At 46.8% G+C, this 20901-nt stretch overlaps 1 pseudogene; it reads right to left on the bottom strand.

Moving 5' to 3' along the window:
* Positions 1–7033: 7033 nt before the first annotated feature.
* LOC4337053 (polyphenol oxidase I, chloroplastic-like) lies at positions 7034–20901 on the bottom strand (annotated as a pseudogene).

Raw genomic sequence — 20901 nt, 5'->3', positions numbered from 1 at the left:
GGAATGGGTCTCTACACTACCACTGCTCTTTGATTAATCTTCATGACAACTAGTGGCCCTCCAACTATACATTAGGAAAACTAGTATCAATCTAATGCTTAGCTATTGTTGTAGTAATTAAGTTTCTCACTAAATAGAAAATTGAGATATGATTCTTATTACCTGGAAAACACATTCTTATCATAGTCACGGAATACAGTTCATCTTATCATCGAACATTTATTGGAGCAGAGAGAAAATAATTCTTTCTACTCGATTCAGTGGAACAGAAAGAGGAAATTTGAAAAAACGAAGTGAAATTAAAAGATCACATCGAAATATATTAATTAAAATAGGAACACACACCGATCACCTTCTACTGGTGTCGTGTCACACTGTCACTTTGCTACATCTCTACCTAGTGCACATTAGCACCACATATACCAAGTCAAACATATATCCGTCACTTAAGCAATCCCGTTGAGAGATATCATGTCAGCTCGAAGTAGTTCAGAGATTAACCTTTCACCCAGCGGCTCGAAATTGTCAAGTGAACCAGTTAATAACTATGCACCCGTCAACAACAGTTTCACTGTCGTTACGCAAATCGGAAAGCTCCCAAACGACCTGACCTACGAGAGCGTTGGGCGAAACACTCCATCATCCTGTGCGTGAATCGTCTGAATATACACGCAATTCATCCGGCCAACTCCGCTACGGAATCACGGATATGCATGGATGATGGAGGCAGTTCATCCCAGGTCAACTAACCCTTGCCTAAAACGGCCGGAGTTTCAGTTCAGGCCGGGCGGCGTACGTCGTTTGGACGCTGCAACTAGATGACTGATGACTTGTCGGCGTCGTTCCGCCGTCCCCGGCGAAAAAAATGGATGGCTGACAAAAACTGCGACGGTGAAGAACGAGCGAACGTCGTTGATCATATCGGGTCCTTTACCATAATAACAATATCATTAGAGACACTGATATGTGAAACAATAGGAGAGTAAGACTTATTCCCTCCGTTCTATAATATAAGAGATGTGACATATCCTAGCACTATGAATCTAGACGGGCTCTCTATACAGATTCATGTATTAGAATGTGTCATACTCCTTCCGTTTCAAAATGTTTGACACCGTTGACTTTTTAGTACATGTTTAACCATTCGTCTTATTCAAAAAATTTTAAGTAATTATTTATTCTTTTCATATCATTTGATTTATTGTTAAATATACTTTCATGTACACATATAATTTTACATATTTCACAAATTTTTTGAATAAGACGAACGGTCAAACATGTGCTAAAAAGTCAACGATGTCAAATATTTTAAAACGGAGGGAGTATTTCTTTAAAATCTCTTATATTATGGAACGAAGGAAGTACATAACAGTCATTGTAATGATAGTGATATTATGTTAGAGGATCCTCACCCAATCAGATCAGATGTATGCGATGTGTCAAACACGTGGCAGCAACACTTATAGAGCTATTTTGGTTTGAAGCCGTACCAAAATTTTGGTATTGCCAAATCTTGGGCTAGTTTTGGCACTACCAAAAATTTTGGTAGGGCTATGTTGTTTCTAACTCTATTGAATTAGTAAGATTTAACCTCAATCTAAATAGCTAACAAGTACTACAACACTACTACCAAATAATTGGTAGGGCAAGAATTGGTTTTAATCCAAACATACCTTTAAGTTCTTAAAGGTTGACATAAACGGGGTTGGTGTGCAGTGTGCTCTGCCTCGTTGCCCTGATGGCTTGTTTGGGCCTCAGACTGGTCCTTCCACATGTATAGGCCAGGAGATTGAACTTAAATTTTGGCCCATATACATAAAGAGAGAATTACTTATATACCACTAGAATTTGACCAGTTCCCTTATATGACACTTAAAATTGGCTTCTCTCTAGTTCAAGTTTTTCCAACCTTTTATGCAACTCCCACCACTATAGTGTTAGTTGACTGTTAGTAAAGGATAGTTTTTTTTCGTAAATGACCAATATGCCCTCTCAACTAAAAAATGTGTAAACTTCAAAAAATCATAACTAATTTATTTTAAATCTTTTTTGAGTGAACAAAATTTTGTCAGAACTAGTGAAAAATGCTCTTTATATTAAAAATATTGTTGGAAAACTGCATGATTCATGCTTACATTGAAAATTTATTTGTGATGGTAATGGCTAAAATTGCATGTGATGCAGAAAAAAATCAATTTTCATATGTTGTATCCAGTAGTTATATTAGTACTAAAATACCTATTATTGGTTGTATACTAATTCTTAAGGGCAATTGCGTCTTTTTACAATGAAGTTAACGGTCAACTGACGGTGGACTGACGGCAATAGCATAAAAGGGAGGAGAAACTTGAACCGATGGCATAAAAGGGAGAAGTCAATTTAAAGTGGCATATAAGAAAACCGGTTAATTTAGAGTGGCATATAAGGAATTCTCTCATACATAAATGGTCTGGGAGTGTGGCCCATCCGAACGAGGCCTGACTAGCGAAAAGGATAGAGCACTGCAGTCAGCATAGAGAATAAGAGAGTGGGCCTAGAATTGCTGCTGAATGGATCGAGCTGGGCCGAGCCAGGTCATCGTTGACACTCCTCGTGAACTTAAGGAAAAAGTGTATTTCAAATCCTTCAACTATGGTCGAATTTAATTCACATCTCTCAACTGTAAAACCATATATATGTTATCCTCTAAATTTTTAAAACGGTGCAAATAAAATCACTCGACAATATTATATTGATCCAGTTTTTTAGTTTTCAATAAAAAAAGTTAGATGAAACCCTCGTATAAGTCTCTCGAACAAAAATAAAGAAAAATAGTAGAACCTTTTTTCCTCTCCCTCCCTCCAGTCTCTCTCCCCTTAATTTTCTCAACACCTCCTAGGGGGTGGCATTGAGGGACCTAGGGGATAAGAGGATATCATTGCCATGGAACCGAGGAGATCTGTCTGACGGTAGAGGTGGGCATTAGGGCCAGGATGATATCATGATAGAGATGGGTTCAGGACTCCACACCTTGGGCACTATAGCAGTGTGTCCCAGCCTCATCAAGAAACCCAAGTATCAACGTAGGAAAAAAAATGATGCTCCGATATCCATAGTTCGTGTAGCTTTAGGTGGGCCCACCACCATTGTTTTAGGTTGGCCCCACCACGAAAATTACTATCATCGTCATCTCCTTCCTGGAGCAACATCTCCCACACCCACCTCCCCAACCTCCGCCGCTTGTTCCCCATTTCTCTCTCTTGTCCTCTCCCTCACTTGGCTTCCCACGACGGTGCCTCCCGCCCCCTCCTCCTCTCCGTCCTCTCCCATGGCGACGACTCCCCCGCCCCCCCTCTCCTCCCACCGGCGCCGCTTGGGAGAAGACGCGGCGGCACCGGGCCCTCTCCCCTTCCTCTCCCTAGCGGATCTGTTGGCAGCGAGGGTGATGACAGCGAGCGCCTCTCCCCTTCCTCTCCGGACTTCTCCCTCGGCTATCCCGAGCCCACGCGGTGGCGACGGCCTTCCTGAGTCTCCAGTCAATGCCGCCGTCAGTCCCCTCCTCAGGTGACACAGATCGGGAGCTCGGCCGACGGCAGCTTCCTCGACAGTGGCATCATCGTTCTCTACTGCTCAATGGTGGCGGAAATATTGGAGGAGAGGAGCTGAAGCTTCCTACCCCTTTCCGAAGGCGCGACATATATCTTCTTGCTTTTTTTTGGCAATGCTAGCTGACCGGGAACAAGTGTCTCTCTTTTAATGTGCGGGCTTTAGGTGAGTAGCATCAGAGGCAAACATGGCACCGTATTTTTCAACGTTTCATGCTCGGGCTGAATGACAAATCGGCGCACCGTAAACACCCATAAGTAGTAACAACGGCGTTTTAGGCATAGGGATGAGCAGGGGAGTGGTCAACGCTCCCCTACGAGCTGTGCTGCTGCTTGGTCGCGGGTGCTCGGAGTCAGTTCCGTTATTATGGGCGGTCGCTAACCAAGTCACAACCCCCACCACCACCACCACCACCACCACCTTGAAGCAGAAGCTGCACACCGTTTAGATCACGCAAAAATTGAAAGTTTGGTTGAAATTGGAACGATGTGATGAAAAAATTAGAAATTTATGTGTGTAAAAAAGTTTCGATGTAATGGAAAAATTAAAAGTTTGAAAAAAAAGTTTAGAACTAAACAAGGCCCAAGTCGCCGGATCTCACTGGAGCCGAATGGGTTCAGTTTCGAAGGAGCTGACAACAATGGCATTACGGCTACTCCATCGAAGTACGCCCTTGACAGGCAAGTACAACGTTAAACATTCCTTCATTAGCCATCCAATGGCTTTTGTCCTGCTATTGCAAATTCGCGACCATGCGACGCCCCGTACGGATGGACATGCTGATTCTGCCCAAAGTTCTGCGATTCTGCAGTCTCAGATCTACTACATGTTACCCCTTAAAAAAAAGTGGATTAAGTCTTGGATATTCATGTCACGCTTTTCAAACTATTAAACGGCACGTTTTCTGTGAAAATTTTCTATATGAAAATTGTTCTAAAATTTTCTATCAGAATAATCCATTTTTCAAGTTCGCAATAATTAAAACTCAATTAATCACACGTTATTACCAACTCGTTTTGTGTGAAACACTTCATTTTCATCTTTATCTTTATCTTCATATTCAGGGGATTCAAACACCACCTCTGTAACTCAAAGATTAGATTCTTTGGACGCAGGCCCGGCTTAGAGCTACGGCGAGGAGTGCGACGGCCTAGGGCCCAACGTAAGTAGGGGCCCAAGATCAGGTAAGTAAGTACGAACTGGTATGCCGTATACGTGCGTTTACCTTTAGAAACTACATACGTATATACTGCGAGCAAATGCGTGGCGATTGTTTGTGGTGACGGAGCAACCGTGTCCAACTGATCACGTCATTGCTGCCTCCGTGGAAACATGACCTCACAACCTTCAGTTTTCAGGTACTATTCTTGAGTGAGTTTGTATTCAAGTAAGAAGTAACTAAGGAGTATGTCTCTTAACTATCTCATCTGCTCGGTGAAAGGCCAAATTACCACGAGAACATACTATGTTTAGGCCCTATGACAAGGCTTGGCTGTGTGCTAAGTTGAGAAGAATGTGATGGATAATATTAATCTCATTACATTTTTTAAAGATTTTGCATCAAAAATGTTTAAAGGAGTGTATTTTTTTCGTGAGAAGCCATGGATATTTGTAATCTCTTTATTTGTGAGGTATTATTGATAGAGTCGTTAGACAGTTAGAGTTTGACCTTTATTCAAGGTATTCATATTAGCTCCATTTTGATGTTCTTTAGTTATATACAGAAGATGTTCAATGTTTATTTCATCAGAAAATATATGGTTTAAAAATATATAAATAGAAAACACATATTAAGAGCCTACACCATCAAGCTCGCCCTAAGGCCCTTCAAATTGTAGAGCCGGCCCTGTTTGGACGGATGCTCTCTTTAGCTTATCTTCTACCCATCTTAAGAGCGTGCATGCCTAATGGCATGCCATCTGATCTCTGAAGCCTTAATTCCTCGGGTTGTTATCTGAAAAAATGATTTCAAATTGGCAGCGGTTACCAAATCATCAGTTCATGCACGCTGATGCACGCATTATTTTTATACAATCATATCCTATAATACTATATAAGTGATCCTTACTTAGTGTAGTTATTAGCAATTCTCTTTGTTCTTATGCTTCCACGTCACCACCCTCTTTTCTTTCAGCCATTCGATGTTAATTAAGCGTCTAGCGTCACATGCTAGGAACGTTGCACCCAACGCTACATGCATTCCGCACGCTTGCCGCTGCCGTCTTCAATTCTATCAGGGAATGATACGTTTTCTGCCGCAGCTCGATGATTAATGACATACGGGTAACTAATGTGGCCGAAACTGCCAAGGATCCAAGTAGTCCAATACGATATAAGTGATTGCACTACCGTTTTCCCCAAGAGGAGCTCAAAAGTCATGTCTATCCTATAAAACAGAAGCATATTCATTCAGGGAAAGGGGTTACAAGTTCAATCGATTGGATGTTCCTCTCATCACCTTGATCATCGTTATCCCTAAAATCCTAACTACCACCGGTGGGCATTGAGGTTGCCATGCTTGCAAAGTCTGGGAGCTTCGCTCAAGTTGCCTCATGTAGATCAACATCACATCGCCGATCAATCACCGGTCAAATTGCAATTTCCTTCTGACTTGGGCAGTTGGGGGTACAAAATTGAAGGAGATAATCTCTGTAATCATATTCTATTTATTTCTACCGGATATATCAACTTTACCGATGTACAAATACATGGTAACAATATCCCTTTCTGTTGCATTAGTTTATTTTTAAAAGAAAAAAACAAAAGGTTGTTATACATATATTAGCTAGATTGTTGTTTGTCTTCACCACTATATATATGCAGCTAAGTAAGGCCGACAACATCATTTCTGATCACTATCGGCTAAATCGTCCATTCGGTCTGGTCAGATAAGACATGAGAGGTGCTATTTTACACCGCGGCCCTTTTGTTAATTATTATTTTACAATTTTTAAGTTGGTTTCCTTGCAAATTATATATTCTCAATCCATTAATTTGAACTGTTTGAACTGAGTTTTTTATTTGACAATCGATTATAACAAAAGCCAGTACTGATCGAGACCAAATTACATCATGTATAGTTTTTATCATTGATCAATCATCAACGATGTGGACCATCAAGTTTTTCATTGAGTTTTATGCCTTACACTCAATTGGATTCATACCTACTTTGTTATTTGGCTTTTCTTTTGTAATGATATTAATTTAATCCTGTAAGGCAGTTAAACAAGATGTTAGCGGTAGTTCAACACGATGTTAGCGGCGGTTCAACAAGTTCACATCTCTAAAATGATTTGTATATCCCGCAGCAACGCGCGGGGTATCATTTTTTAATGACAGACCCACACGCGCCTACACCATTACACACGCAACATCACACTCATACAATCATTAATCACACGTCACACATTGTACATAAACGTATTCTTACGTTCACGTTGTACTTCACTTAGCGTACGTAGCCGATGCTGACGCCCGAGACTCTGACCGAATCGCAGCCGGACCTCGGCACGATCGAGACGACGATCGTCTTGTGGCCGTCGGCGCCGATATCTTCGAGCAAGTCGGAGATGCCGAACCTCGCCACCGTCTTTCTCGGAGAACGCTTCCTCTCCTCGCGGTGGACCCCGTGTGGCGTCAGCGCGACGCGACGTCGGCGTTCTCGGGCGCGTTCACGAACACGTCGAACTTAACGTACGCGGAGTGGTCGGGGACCTCGATCCCCTCGATGACAGGCGCCTCCTCCTCGGCGTCCTTCTCCTTGCGGCTCCTCGACGTCTTGGGCCTCGTCAAGGCCACCCGCACGGTCTTGTCCAGGGTCCCCGGCAGGGCGCCGGCGGGTCCCGTGGACGGCTTGGCGTTCAGCCACGGCAGGGGGCCAACGTCCTGGTACGTGTACCGCAGCGCGGCCTCGTCGAGGGAGTCGCGGACGCGAACGCGGACTAGGCGGGCCTCCTCGTCGTAGAACAGGAAGGTCGCGTCGAGCCAGTCGGGGTCGGTGAAGTCGGTGTCGCGGGGGAAGAGGCCGTGGCGAATGTACCACATGCGGTCGACGTTGCCGTGGTGCGCGAAGAACACCGGGTCGCGCGCCGCCGAGTAGAACATGCCCATGTCCTCGCCGTTCGGCTGCCTCGGGTCGCCGGTCCAGTTGTGGACGGTGTTGTGCAGCACGAACTCGACGGTGCCCGCCCCCGGTTTCGGCTGGTCGCCGGCGCTGTACGGATGTCCCATGAACAGCTCTTTCTTCCTAGCCCCCGAAATCATCTGATACATCATAAATTATACTGTTCATATTAGACACGCGATCCAATTTAAAGTCGACTAATTAATTTGGAGTTTGCTATCTACGGTTTTCAGTAGCTACTTCAATTAATTCCTAGTTTGTGTCAAACTGTGTATGTGATTACTGGCCTGGCGGTACATGATCTTGAGGTTCTGATCGATCAGCTGATCTTCCGGGATGGTTGGGTCGTGTGGAGATTATGGATATCCCATATCTACACGGCGATGATATTTGGACTGAATATAGGATACCGAATATAGATAGAATATCTTATGTGTATCCTGGGTTTGTTTCTTAACTTGTACATCAAGGAAACACCTTGAGACTTAGTCGGTCACGACTGTATTTTATCTGTATTTACATATTCCGTTAGGGATATAGATTATCTTTTGTAACACGGACTCTTTCCCATATATAAGGGGGGTCCGGGTGCCTCTAGGGGCGGAGGTTGGATTTTCTCCAAATCATACAATCAATAACACACTCGGCGGATTCATCCCCGGACAGGAGTAGGGTATTACTTCTTTTGTAAGAAGGCCTGAACCTGTATAAATCCTTTGTCTCCAAACCCATACACTTTCCTAGCTTGATAGCCACCCCCTTTTATTATTGCCGAAATCTAGTTTCGACAGTTGGCGCGCCAGGTAGGGGTAGCGTCAAGCTTTTCGCCGATCAGTGCAATGGGTTTCGTCTCCGGCATCGACGACCTCGTCTTCCCGCCCGGGCAGACGTTTCGGTTCGGCAGCCTCGACTTCGTCACCAACAACTTCGGCAAGATTTCTCTCCTCGACTCGGAATCAGACCAGTCGGGAGAGAACCGGATTTCGGTCCCGTTTGGATTCCCGAACGCGGCTGAAAGCTACTTCAAGACCATCTCAACCGAGTCGGCTTCAAACCACTCGGCCGAGATCGCATCTTCTCCAACGACACCAGATCAAGATGATGGGGCTTACCCACCAGTCCTGATGAAGCTCCCCGACGATTTAGCGGCCGTTTCCACCACGACAACGTCTTCATCCCGTAGGCCTAGGCGGAAGTCGGCTTCAACACCGATTTCGCCTAGCTTCAGGGAAGTCGGCGTCATCCTCCAACCACTCGGCACGGTTTCGACGGATCAGCTGGATGACTACAACAGCTCTCCCACCGTCGACTCACGTCCTACTGACATCGTGGAGTACGACGAATTTAGTTCTCGCTACAACGACTTCGACGACTTCGACGGAAGCCTTGATGACAACTACACCCCTCTCTACTTTGGCGTTTTCATGGCCAATAATGAGACGGAGGAGCAACGCCAAGCCTGGGAGACCGAAGAACGTCGCCGACTGGAGGAGGAGCATCAAGCACAAGAACAAGAACGGCTACGGCGTGAGCAGCAGGACCGTGAGCGGACCGCGAAGGAGGCTGAGGATCGACGTCAGCGAGCTTTGGAAGCAGGGCGCCGAGCGCGTGATCTCATCGACCAGCAAGATGTCGAAGGGACACCGGTTTTCCGCACCCCTCAACAGAATGCGGTTGCCGCGATCACCCTTCTCGACACCCTCCTCAACCAAAACGAGCTCAATCAATCCGATCACGTCGTCAACATCTTGAACCAGACGAAGACCATGATTGCGGCTTCGGTCCCAGTTAACTCCGAAAGCGTCCACACGCCGACTGGCAGCCGAGTCCCCCACTTCCGATCTCATGACTACCGTCATCCAAGCCTCAGCATCACCGGCGCGGGATCCAATCGCAGGAGCAGGGGTCACGACGAGCGGTCCATTCACTCACCTCCCGACCAATATAGGGAGCGCCGAGTGGAACGGCCTCGCTCACCACCTCGTCGCCGCCCCGTCGATCTTCGCGACACAATCATACAGCGCCGAGCAGCTCGAGGCCATCATCATTCGCCGAACCGCCACGACGACGACCTTGACGGAGTAGCAGCCTTCACCGACGACCTGCGTCGAGTGGATTGGCCAGCCGGCTTCAAGCCGACTGGAATAGAGAAGTACGACGGTACCACTAACCCAGAATCGTGGCTTACCGTCTACGGTCTCGCAATCCGCGCAGCAGGAGGAGACAACAAGGCCATGGCGAACTATTTACCAGTGGCTTTAGCGGATTCGGCCCGATCTTGGCTCCATGGATTACCCCGTGGTACAATTGGATCTTGGGCTGAATTACGCGACCACTTCATCGCCAACTTCCAAGGCACCTTTGAGCGACCCGGCACACAATACGACCTCTACAACGTTATTCAGAAGTCCGGAGAATCTCTTCGAGATTACATCCGGCGATTTTCTGAGCAACGTAACAAGATCTCCGACATCACCGATGACGTCATCATTGCCGCATTCACCAAAGGGATTCGCCACGAAGAATTGGTCGGCAAGTTCGGGCGTAAGCCCCCCATGACAGTCAAGCTTATGTTTGAAAAAGCCAACGAGTACGCCAAGGCTGAAGACGCCGTCACCGCATCAAAGCAGTCGGGTCCCAGTTGGAAGCAAAACAAGGGTACGCCGGCTACGGGAGGAGGTGGAAGTAACAATCATAAGGACCGCAAGCGTAAGCCTGCGGAACTTGTTGCAACCGCCAGTCACTCTTCTCGACAGCGTTCGCGCGTCAACACGTTCGACAAGATCATGAACTCCCAATGCTCGCACCATCCTAACTCCAACCACGTGGCCAAAGATTGTTTCGTCTACAAGCAATTCGCGGATCAATACACCAAGACTGCACGGAAGAATTCTGACGAAGAACAAAGCACGTCGAGGAAGAAGGACGACGGCGACACCCCGGCAGGTTTTCAAGATCACCGCAAGGAGCTCAATCATATCTTCGGCGGCCCCCTGGCTTATGAGTCTAAACGGAAGCAGAAGTTGACTGAACGGGAGATCAATGCTGTTCAGCCCGACACGCCCCAATATCTTCGATGGTCAGAGATCGCAATCAAGTTTGACCGCTCGGATCATCCTGACCGAGTGGTCCACCCGGGGCGGTACCCCCTGGTACTAGACCCAGTGGTCCGTAATGTCAAGCTTCGCAGAACCCTCATCGACGGTGGCAGTGCACTCAATATCCTCTTCGCCAAGACCCTGGATGATATGCAGATCCCTCACTCCGAGTTAAAACCAAGCAATGCGCCTTTTCACGGAGTGATTCCAGGATTATCCGCAACTCCACTCGGCCAGATCACCCTCCCAGTCACTTTTGGCACTCGGGAAAACTTTCGCACAGAGAACATCAGCTTTGAAGTCGCTGATTTCGAGACAGCATACCATGCCATACTCGGACGCCCGGCGTTAGCCAAGTTCATGGCCGTCCCGCACTACACTTACATGATGATGAAGATGCCTGGTCCCCGAGGAGTCCTATCCCTACGGAGTGACATCAAGCAAGCCGTCACATGCGACAAGGAGAGTTGCGACATGGCCCAAACTCGCGAGATGGCGTCTGCCCGAGAGGATATCCGACTGGCTGCAGCCACGGCGAGCGAAGGAGAAGAGCCCGCTACCAAGATTTCAAAGAGTGGAGAAAGCGAAGCCAAGACTAAGAAGATTCCCCTAGATCCCTCTGATCCTGCTAAAACTGCTGTAATAGGCGCCGAGTTAGATTGTAAATAGGAAAGCGCGCTCATCACCTTTCTTCAGAACAATAAAGATATCTTTGCGTGGAAACCATCTGATATGCCCGGTATTCCTAGAGAGGTGATTGAGCATTCCTTACATGTCAAAGAAGACGCCAAGCCTATCAAACAACGACTCCGCCGATTTGCACAAGACAGGAAAGACGCGATCAAGGAGGAATTAACCAAGCTGTTAGCAGCAGGCTTCATCAAAGAAGTCCTTCATCCCGACTGGCTGGCAAACCCGGTTCTAGTTCGGAAGAAAACAGGGCAATGGCGCATGTGTGTTGATTATACCGACCTCAACAAATCCTGCCCTAAAGATCCTTTTGGGTTGCCTCGCATTGACCAGGTAGTTGACTCGACCGCCGGCCGTGAGCTTCTCAGTTTTTTGGATTGCTACTCGGGGTATCATCAGATCCGACTGAAGGAATCCGACTGCTTGAAGACTTCATTCATCACGCCTTTTGGGGCATACTGCTACGTCACCATGCCGTTCGGACTAAAAAACGCAGGAGCAACTTATCAACGCATGATTCAGAGATGCTTCTCAACGCAGATCGGCCGCAACGTTGAAGCCTATGTGGATGACGTAGTCGTCAAGACCAAGCAAAAGGATGATTTGATCTCGGATCTAGAAGAAACCTTTGCGAGCATCCGTGCTTTCAGGATGAAATTGAACCCTGAAAAGTGCACCTTCGGAGTACCGTCAGGGAAGCTGGTTGGCTTTATGGTGTCTCATAGGGGCATCCAAGCCAACCCGGAGAAAGTTACTGCTATCCTCAACATGAAACCGCCAAGTACCCAGAAAGATGTTCAGAAGCTGACTGGATGCATGGCGGCGCTCAGCCGATTTGTTTCACGACTTGGCGAGCGGGGGATGCCCTTCTTTAAGCTGCTGAAGAAAACAGATAACTTCCAGTGGGGACCCGAAGCACAGAAGGCCTTCGAAGATTTCAAGAAACTCCTCACTGAGCCACCAGTCTTAGCCTCACCACACCCGCAGGAGCCGTTGTTGCTGTATGTATCAGCCACCTCCCAGGTTGTGAGCACAGTCTTGGTTGTTGAACGCGAGGAAGAAGGCCATGTCCAGAAAGTCCAACGACCGATTTATTTTGTCAGCGAGGTCCTAGCCGACTCCAAAACGAGGTACCCTCAGGTTCAGAAGCTGTTATATGGTATTCTAATTACTACCAGGAAGCTATCTCACTACTTTCAAGGTCACTCGGTAACGGTGGTCACATCATTTCCACTCGGTGATATACTGCACAACCGCGAAGCAAACGGACGTATTGCTAAGTGGGCTTTGGAGTTGATGTCTTTGGACATATCATTCAAGCCCCGAATTTCAATCAAGTCCCAAGCGTTAGCTGATTTTGTCGCCGAATGGACCGAGTGCCAGGAGGATACCCCCGCGGAGAACATGGAGCACTGGACCATGCATTTTGACGGATCCAAACGACTTTCGGGCACTGGAGCAGGAGTGGTTTTGATTTCCCCAACTGGAGAAAGATTGAGCTACGTGCTTTGGATACATTTTTCGGCGTCCCACAACGTCGCCGAATATGAGGCCCTCCTTCATGGACTGCGGATTGCAATTTCCCTAGGGATAAAGCGTCTAATAGTTCGAGGCGATTCACAGCTGGTTGTCAACCAAGTTATGAAGGAGTGGTCCTGCCTTGACGACAACATGATGGCATATCGACAAGAGGTACGCAAATTGGAAGATAAGTTCGATGGACTCGAGCTCAGTCATGTTCTTCGACATAATAATGAAGCCGCCGATAGACTTGCCAACTTTGGATCCAAGCGCGAGGTGGCGCCCTCTGATGTTTTCGTCGAACACCTTTATACGCCGACAGTACCTCACAAAGATACCACTCAAGTTGCGGGCACTCATGACGTCGCTATGGTTGAAACCGACTGGCGAGAACCCCTCATACGATTTTTGACTTCTCAAGAACTCCCTCAAGACAAAGATGAAGCCGAGCGGATTTCAAGGCGGAGCAAACTTTATGTTATGCATGAAGCTGAGTTATACAAGAAAAGCCCTTCAGGAATTCTGCAACGCTGCGTATCTTTAGAGGAAGGGAGACAATTGCTGCAGGACATACATTCTGGGATATGCGGAAACCATGCCGCTGCACGCACCATTGTCGGCAAAGCTTACCGGCAGGGTTTTTTCTGGCCTACTGCAGTGTCCGACGCCGACAAGATTGTGCGCACGTGCGAAGGTTGCCAATTTTTCGCTAGACAAATTCACTTGCCAGCTCAAGAGTTGCAAACTATCCCGCTGTCTTGGCCGTTTGCGGTTTGGGGGCTCGACATGGTTGGCCCGTTTAAAAAGGCAGTCGGCGGTTACACACATCTCTTTGTGGCCATTGACAAATTCTCCAAGTGGATTGAAGCTAAACCGGTTGTCACAATCACAGCAGATAATGCTCGAGACTTCTTCATCAACATTGTGCATAGATTTGGAGTGCCCAATCGGATCATCACTGATAATGGCACACAATTCACTGGTGGAGTTTTTAAAGACTTTTGTGAGGACTTTGGAATTAAAATTTGTTATGCCTCAGTGGCACACCCCATGAGCAATGGACAGGTGGAGCGAGCCAATGGCATGATACTTCAAGGGATTAAAGCACGTGTTTTTGACCGGCTAAAACCCTATGCCGGCAAATGGGTGCAACAGCTGCCATCAGTACTTTGGTCTTTGCGAACTACACCCAGTCGGGCCACAGGCCAGTCACCTTTTTTCCTTGTCTATGGGGCAGAAGCAATGTTGCCGAGTGAAGTCGAATTCGAATCTTTGCGCTTTCGAAATTTCCGTGAAGAACGCTACGAAGAGGACCGAGTGGATGACTTGCACCGATTGGAAGAAGTCCGCGAAGCAGCTTTGATTCGGTCGGCTCGATATTTACAAGGGTTGCGGCGTTATCATAATCGCAATGTTCGATCCCGTGCCTTTCTAGTCGGCGACCTGGTTTTGAGGAAAATTCAAACTACACGGGATCGGCACAAGTTATCTCCTTTATGGGAGGGGCCATTTATCATCTCTGAAGTCACCCGACCAGGTTCCTACCGACTCAAGCGCGAAGACGGTACTCTCGTCGACAACTCTTGGAACATTGAACATCTTCGTCGTTTCTATGCTTAAGCTTATCATTGTATTTCCCTATCTTGACTGTCAACATCAAGTTTTCTTCTTGCCGTTGTCAGTCGGGGGCTATCATCATAATAATGGAGTGTGATTTTTTATCAATTTAATTTGCTTACTTGGTCTATCATTGCCTTGTTTGATTTTTTCTACTTAGTCTGCGAGGACTGAAAGTTTTTAATAGCTTCTTTGGGTTTTAGGCTCAACAAAGCTTGATAAAAGCTTTTAAGAAATCAAAGACTTGGCTAGAACTATCAAGCACAGCATAAATACACCAGTATTGTACAAATTGAGCCTCCATTTGCTACATTTACACTCAGTCAGAATCAGTCCTTTCATCATCAGAGTTATTATTGCTCGGCTGAAGGTCGTTGTTGCGGAATTGCTCTACAACATCACTTGCAATCTTGTCAGCCGCACTTTGAGCATTACTGATAAGATCAAGAGCAGCTTCTTCACTTGTCCCGTCTGCAAAGCCATCAATGGTATCAATTTCGATTCTCGGGTACAAGGATTTGGTCATTGCCAATGCCATGCTAGCTCCCATACTTCCAGCTTTCTTGATGTTCTTGAAGTACACATCCGGTGCAACTCTTAGCTTGTCAAAGATCTCGGTTGCATCAAGTGCACTCGGACCACTGTTATTAAGAAACATAGCTTGGACAAGTGGTGTAGCGACATTGGCGACTTCATCTCTTGCTCCTTCAAGCTTCTTGATCTTACCAACCAGGACATCAAACTGAGCTTGAGATTTGATTTTACGGTCTACAAAACACATTTATAATAAGAATCTGCTGCCTTACAGAGAGGGCAGTTCAAATTGTCAGCTGGCAGTACCTTCAACCTCCTTCAAGGCTGAGTCCCTTTCCGCAGCCAGTTCTACCTTGTCTTTTTTCAAGGCTTCTATTTGCTTCTCCATTTGAGTCATCCTGGTGGCTTGCGCTGTTTAAAATCCAAATGTTTGAGGATCCAGTTATGACAGCACAAATGGGACAGATCTAGAGATTACCTTTTGATGAACCACTCAGCTCGAAGTTGGAGTCCTGGAGCTGTGCAATTCGCTCCCTTAATTCCTTCTCCGTTTTCTTGGCATGCTCCTTAGCCTCGTGTAGCTGTTCCCTAACGGCTTCAAGAGTTCCCAAATGTGGAACCAGCTTTTCTAAGGTTGCAGTCTTGGCTTCATTACGAAGATGGATTCTCTGCACGGTGGTTCAGGGATTAGTTTTGCTAACAAAAAAACAAAGTCATCAAAGGCAATCACCTAGAAGACTTACATTCACAATGCGAGTGGCTTCTCCAAGTACTTTCTTCAGCTGGCACACTTCCTCGTCTTCTTTTTGGCGATTTATAACAATGCCGGAAACTTGAGAGTTCTCGTCCCACCATTTGAGTAAGATAGGAGGACGAGAGTCATTAGCTGCCTTTATGCGGAGAATTTCTTCTTCGTCGCCGCCTAGTGGACCTGATGTATTCCCAAGATATTAGACGAACAAGCTGGAGTTATTCAGAGTGGCATCACTTGAGAAGTTGAGTTACCTGAGGATGTGCCTGGCTGAGCGTGAGGGGATCCTTGCTCTTTATCTGGAGACCCAATCACTGAGTCATTACCAACTTTTGGTCCTTGAGAAGTTGTCTGCGCTTCAGCTTCAGGAATCTCTTGATTTAGATCTACATCCGACTGGTTTCCAGTCGGGGGCTCTCGGGTTGTTGCAGTTTCAGTTGCTGCCGACTGGTTTCCAGTCGGCGGCTGATCACTCGGATTGGCCTTGTCGTCCGAAGCTTGGGCGCCAGTCGGCTGACTTTCGGCAGTCGGCTGGCTTTCGGCATTCGGCTGATTTTCGGCAGTCGGCTCAGCGTCTTTGGATAAATTTGGCTCTGTCACAGCCGGATCAGGATCTTTTCCAGTTGGATCTATGTCGGATGGTTTCCTGCAAAGTGTCCTTTTGACATTTAGCATAATTTCTATAAGAGAAGCATGCCGAAATAAAATGGTATCGAGAGGTTTATACCTGGAAGATGTTCTAATCTTTGGAATTTGACGGCCAGCCAGTTTTTTCCCGGGCATGGTATGCTTTGGGAGTTTGTTGGGAGTGCCCTTGTCCCCAGATTTGTTGCTGTCATCGCCCTCATCGTCATTAAGCACCAGCTTTCTCTTGCGAGGACCTGTCTGCCCAGCCGGTTTGGAGGTTTGAGGTTGTGGGTCTGACCTGATTGTCGGCCCTCCACTTCCCTGAACGGTGTGCTGACGAGGTGACCGGCGCTGAGTGATTGGGGGATCAGATTTCATCAATGCATATTCCTAAATGAGATGCTTCCACGGTTAATTAATTCAACATGAAGACAAGATAATGTTTTGGTCATAGATTGAAGATTTCAGATGCATACCTGCGGAGGCGGATTGAATGCATTATATGGCACAACTGGCAGCTGATGTGAGTAGCTGACGACGATGGCATTTGAGAAGATTTTATACATTCTCTCCTTCATGATTTTGAAATCCAGAGAGTCTGGTTCTTCGCGATTAGGATCATGCTTGCCGTCAAACTCAAAAGCTGTACGGGATCTTTCTTTAATTGGCGCCAGTCGGCATTTGATGAAATGCCGAGTGATCTGCTCTCCTTGCAAGCCTTGTTCTTTGAGTTTTAACATGCGATCCAACAATTCCAAAGCTTGGGCAGCTTCATCTCCGATTGGAAGAGAGTTCCAAGTATCTTGGTACACCGGAGGAAGACAAGAATACTCGGGAAGAGCAGGCTCAGGATTCTGAACATAAAACCAGTTCGCATGCCACCCTTTGTTTGAGGTCTTGAAGGGCATAGAGAAGTACTTCTGACTCAGAGTTCCCCTCAACTGAAATCCTGCCCCTCCGACTACACATGGCTTATTCTTGTTCGGTTGGGGCTTGAGAAAGAAGATCCGGCAAAACAGAGCGAAGTGGGGCCTAATTCCCAAAAAGGCTTCACAAACATGGATGAAATTGGCGATATGGACTATGGAATTCGGGTTTAGGTGATGCAAGCTGATTCCATAGAAGCTTAATATCCCGCGGAAAAATTTCGAGGTCGGAAGGGCGAAGCCGCCATAGAAGAAATGAGAGAAGACCACAATCTCATGTGTATCGGGGGTCGGAAAAGTCTCACCGCACGCTGGCCGCCACCCGATGATCTCCTTGGCAGGGAGAACGCCGTGCGCCACCATCTCCTTCAGGTTCTCTTCCGTTACGTCGGATGGCGCCCACTGGCCTTCAAAGCTTTCTTTTTCCTCCGCCATCGATTTTCCCCGAATGCGCTGATTTGATTCGAGGGATGGCTTGGGAGAGGTGAGGAATTGAGGCGGTGGATCACGGGAAGGATTTTGATGCATTTTTTCGAAGGTGGATTTGAGTGGAGTGGTGAACCCTAGTTCGCCGGCGCAGTTCTGCACTGTAGCAAGGAGTGGGGAAAATGGCGAGAGTTCCGGCGGGGGAGACGAAGCGTTGCTTGGATCTCGGGATTTCTTGTTAAGGGTATCGGAGGAGCAAATGGGCCTAGGCCTGAACAGTACTTCAGCCCAATACTTTTAACAGCGTGGCCCATTGTGTTCCTTAGGGACTTAGGCATATTTTGCTTTGGCAATATTATGCGCACAATAGTGTTGCCCAATGCTGATAAAATCCTTTTTATGCGGTCATATAATTCTTTGGAATTATTGCAATGCAAATTAAAAGGTGCCCGACAGAAAGGTGTTATACTGCTTTTTGTTAGCTTTATTAGGCTACAAAAGCTGTCTGGGTTAATTTGGAATGACTTGTTTTTATCATAGTCACTTCCTTGGTATGTTATATACCTATTTTCATTATGGTAAATAGTCATGGCCCAGGCTATTAGACTTATTCATTACCATAATTTTTATAATACTTGGTGGGTAATCTTTAGAGTTTTATATTCGGATGCCTGTCCAGTGTGTTCATTCGTGAACCTTTTAGAGTGTAAACCACTCGGACTCTTTTCATTATGGCTAAAAAGCAGTCGGCTAGCATGCCTATCTAGGCGCCGTGTATGCTTTTGTCATATGATGCACAATTGTGTTATTATTTTGTTTCTCAACTATATGTTTAGTTCGTTAACTAATCACATAGTTGGGGGCTACACCTAATTAGGTGCATCTATTCGATGCACCATATTTTTATCTTTTCGCCCTTTACAGTCTTCGTCTTCGCTACTCGGCAGGTCTTGGCATGATAAGTTTTGAAGCACTCGGATTATTATCTTTGAGAAGGCTATGATGGTTGACTGCAAAGGTCTCGGGGGCTACTGTGGAGATTATGGATATCCCATATCTACACGGCGATGATATTTGGACTGGATATAGGATACCGAATATAGATAGAATATCTTATGTGTATCCTGGGTTTGTTTCTTAACTTGTACATCAAGGAAACACCTTGAGACTTAGTCGGTCACGACTGTATTTTATCTGTATTTACATATTCCGTTAGGAATATAGATTATCTTTTGTAACACGGACTCTTTCCCATATATAAGGGGGGTCCGGGTGCCTCTAGGGGCGGAGGTTGGATTTTCTCCAAATCATACAATCAATAACACACTCGGCGGATTCATCCCCGGACAGGAGTAGGGTATTACTTCTTTTGTAAGAAGGCCTGAACCTGTATAAATCCTTTGTCTCCAAACCCATACACTTTCCTAGCTTGATAGCCACCCCCTTTTATTATTGCCGAAATCTAGTTTCGACAGGTCGGTTCCGTTGTAGTTGAGGTCGAGCGGGAACGGTGGCTGGTGCGCCTGATTTCGCCTTGGGTCGTACAGCGACGACAGCCTGCAGTTGGCGTAGATCGCCGGGAACGACATGCCGGCCGGCGCGTCCCAGTTCCAGAACGGCAGCGCAAACGTCTCGTCGCCGATGAGCTTGCCCAGTATTCTCTCGTGGAAGTACAGGTACATCCTGCACGTTCATACGCATGGGTCCAGTGCATGCAGAGAATCACAGCCACATCAGCACATATAGCTGGATGCCCGTACACGAACCAGACGAGACGGGATGTATATTTGGGGAAAGTGTCTTTATTAGCCTTTTGAGGGGTATCCCTTCTTTTTCATGTCATTTAATTTAATATATAGTTAACAGAAAATTTAAAAAATAAGATAAATTAACGTGAGATATACTCAAAAGGCTAATATACCCCTCAACTTCTACATTTTACAACAGAAAATTTTAAAAATAAGATAAATTAACATTAGCTGGAGTATTACTTTTTTATATAAGTTCAAACACAACTTCTATATTTTACAACAGAAAAAAAAATAAAGGTGCGGATGTAAGTTGACTAGTTTTAATAATTTATCTCTCTCTTTTTTTTACAATTTGTAGATTTCAAATTTGAGCTTATGTGTTAATTTGTGAAATGATATATCTCATATTTTCTTATTAATTATTTTAGAAAATTTATAGCTATTTACTAGTAAGTGGTAAGTGGTATGTAAGAATCATCGACGGACGTCTCCGTATATACCTCCTCCGTCTAATAAAATATCAATCCAACCTACGAATCTGGACACATGTGTATGTGTCTAGTTTCGTAGCTAGAAATTTGTTTTTTTGGGACGGAGTATAATGTTGTTGTCACGTACCGTACCTATGCCATGGAAAAAAGAACCAGCAGCTGTGTATCTGAATCTCCAGACCCGGGAAGCCGACCTGGTCGTACGCGCCGTCGCAGTAGGCGCAGTGCACGCGCCACTGCTGCTTGAAGCTGCGGGGATCATCGGCGGGGAGCTTCTTCATGAGCGACACGGCCCTCTCGTACTTGGTCAAGTACGCAATGTCCACCAGGTGCGCCGCCGGCCGCACGCGGAGCGGCGAGGACGCCGGCGGCGGCGTGAAGTCGACGGCGACGGTGCCGGCGCTGTACGTCGGGCAGCAGCTGATCTCCGGCGCTGTGTCGGGGTCGGGGAGGTCCACGGGCTCGTGGCAGTGGCCGAGGTCCGGGGCCTGGATTGGCGCCGCGAGCGCGCCGCCGCCGCCCTGCGTGGCCACCATGGCGGCCGCTGCGCCTATGCCAAGGAGCACGTCGCGGCGGTCGAGGCCGCGGCCGCCGCCTCGGCCGGCGCTCGCCCTGCATGACACGCTCCGCAGTTTCCTCCCGTTCGTCTTGCGGTTGCGGTGCAAGAGCAGGTTGTAGTGAAGGGTCTGGAGGTTGCTGATGCACGGCAGCGCCATGCGAGGCGTCACGGATGCACCTCGTGCTACATTGATGCTCTCCAT

This window comes from Oryza sativa, chromosome 4 (genome assembly GCF_034140825.1).
Source record: "Oryza sativa Japonica Group chromosome 4, ASM3414082v1".
Lineage (NCBI taxonomy): Eukaryota > Viridiplantae > Streptophyta > Magnoliopsida > Poales > Poaceae > Oryza > Oryza sativa.
Note: the sequence above shows the minus strand (reverse complement) of the source record. Positions and strands in the feature narration are given on the sequence as shown.